Source organism: Chiloscyllium plagiosum, chromosome 6 (genome assembly GCF_004010195.1).
Source record: "Chiloscyllium plagiosum isolate BGI_BamShark_2017 chromosome 6, ASM401019v2, whole genome shotgun sequence".
In the NCBI taxonomy this organism is placed as follows: Eukaryota; Metazoa; Chordata; class Chondrichthyes; order Orectolobiformes; family Hemiscylliidae; genus Chiloscyllium; species Chiloscyllium plagiosum.
The window spans coordinates 112,048,049-112,050,218 of NC_057715.1; the positions used below are offsets into that span (position 1 = coordinate 112,048,049).

Consider the following 2,170-nt stretch of genomic DNA (forward strand, 5'->3'; position numbering starts at 1 on the left):
GGGGGGGGGGTGTGAGCAGGAGGGGGGGGGAGTGGAGGTGAGAGGAGAGGGGAAGGGTGTGAGGATAGGAAAAAGTTGAGAAAGGAGGGAGGGAAGTTGGATTGTGGGAAGGGATGTGGATGTAAATTGAGTGAAATGTTGTAGGAGGTGGGGTGAGGGGAAGGGAGGGTGTGGGAGAATAAGAGAAAAGTGATGAAGGGGGCAGAAAAAGCCGGGACAGATTTTAAATTCGGTGTTGAAGGGAGATAGTGAGGACTGCAGAAGAATAGTGGAAAGGGGTTTGGGGACAAAGACTGGAGGGAAGGTGGAGAATAAAGGGTGATGGAGGGAAACATGGATTGAATTGATTGTAAAAGGTTTTGAGTGAACTGAGGGGGAAGCGATGGTGTTGAGTGAGTATGGAAGGTCATAGAGATGTACAGTATGGAAATTGACCCTTGGGTCCAACTCATCCATGCCAATTAGATATCCTAAATTAATCTAGTCCCATTTGCCAGCATTTGGCCCATAATCCTTTAAACACCACCTATTCATATAAGCATTCAGATGCCTTTTAAATGTTGTAATTGTACCAGCCTTCATCACTTCCTCTGGCAGCTCATTCCATACATGCACCAAACTTTGTGTGAAAACATTGTCCCTTAGGTCCCTTTTAAATCTTTCCACTCTCACCCTAAACCAATGCCGTCCAGTTCTGGTCTCTCCCACCCCAGGGAAAAGACCTTGTCTATTTATCCTATCCATGCCCCTCATGATTTTATAAACGTCTAGTCATCCCTCAGCCTCCTGTGCCCCAGGGAAAACAGCCCCAGTCTCTTCAGCCTCTCTCTGTAGCTCCAACCCTGGCAACATCCTTGTAAATCTTCTCTGAACTCTTCCAAGCTTCACAACATCCTTTCAAAAGGAAGGAGACCAGAATTGCATACAATAAGCGGGAGTAAGGAGAAGGAAATTTGAGAGTGGAAAGAAAATAGGGAGAGATAGAAGAGGGTGCAAGTAGGGACAGTTGAAAAAGGACAGAGGAGACACAAACTTCCAAGCTTTCTACTGTCTACTCCAAAGCTTTGTCACATCAAGCTGTTACCAGAAGGACAGAGGAAATGCTTCAAGGACATTCTCAAAGCAATATCTACACTGACTCACCAGGAATTCTTTGTCCAAGGTCTGGAGAAGAAAAACCTACAAATGTCCAGTCATTTTAAAGTCTTCCAGTTGGAGGCCAAATACAAACAGCAGAAGGAGGGTGCAAAGATTTGAGCATCCCACCACTTTACTCCTGCACTTTCTTCATTCTGTTACAGAATGTGCAGATCCAACATTGGACTGTTTAGTTACTTCAGGACCCACAACATCAAAGAAGTAAGTCATCCTTAATCCCAAGGAAGAAATGTGAAGAAACCTACGAAGAAATACCAAGGAAGACAGGAAAAGGGTCGGGGTGGGGAAGTACTTCACAGGAACATTATCAAAAATTTGAAGAAATTGGGTCAGGTTCCAATAACTGAGACAGAGCTTTTAAGAAGTGCATTGAAGATTTGTAGGGAGAGAATTCCAGAGCTTGGGGTGTAATGGACTGCAGGCACAGCTGCCAGTGGTGCAGTACTTATAATTAGGCATGCAGAAATCTCAGTGGGTTTTGAGGCTGGAGATTCGAGATGGGGAGAGACAAATGCATGGAGGGACTAAAGTGAATATCTTGTTTAAATGGGCACCAATGGAAACCAATGAGTGTGGATGATAGGTGAAGGGCATTTGCTATGAGTTTTCACATGAGTAGCAGAGTTTCGACTGACCTTATTTACGGAAGTTAGAATGTAGTTGTCCAACGGGAATGTATTGGAAAAGTTGAGTATTTGGGTAACTTGGCACAGATTAGAGTTTCAGCAGTAGATGATCTGAGGCAGGGATGAATTCAGGTAATGGTGCAAAGATGGAAGGAGCTTGTCATTACAAACAGCACAAATTTGAAGTTGGAAGTTCACCTTTAGAGACCAGGATTGGAAACAGACTGGTTCAATATCTGACCTTTGCCAAGAGAGGGAGGAATGGGAGCAGTAGCTAAGGAATAGCATTTGGAGTGGGGGACAAAAACAACAAGGGCCCTCTACTTTTTGTCATTTACATAAATGATTAGGATGCGTGCATAAGAAGTACAGTTAGTAAGTTTGCA

The 2,170-nt window shown here is 44.1% G+C and overlaps 1 protein-coding gene across 3 annotated transcripts in view; it reads left to right on the plus strand.

Annotated features, from left to right (window-relative positions):
* The window catches only part of clns1a (chloride channel, nucleotide-sensitive, 1A), a 37,277-nt gene that overhangs the window by 764 nt on the left and 34,343 nt on the right, over positions 1 to 2,170 (plus strand). The gene's annotated exons all lie outside the window — the stretch shown is intronic.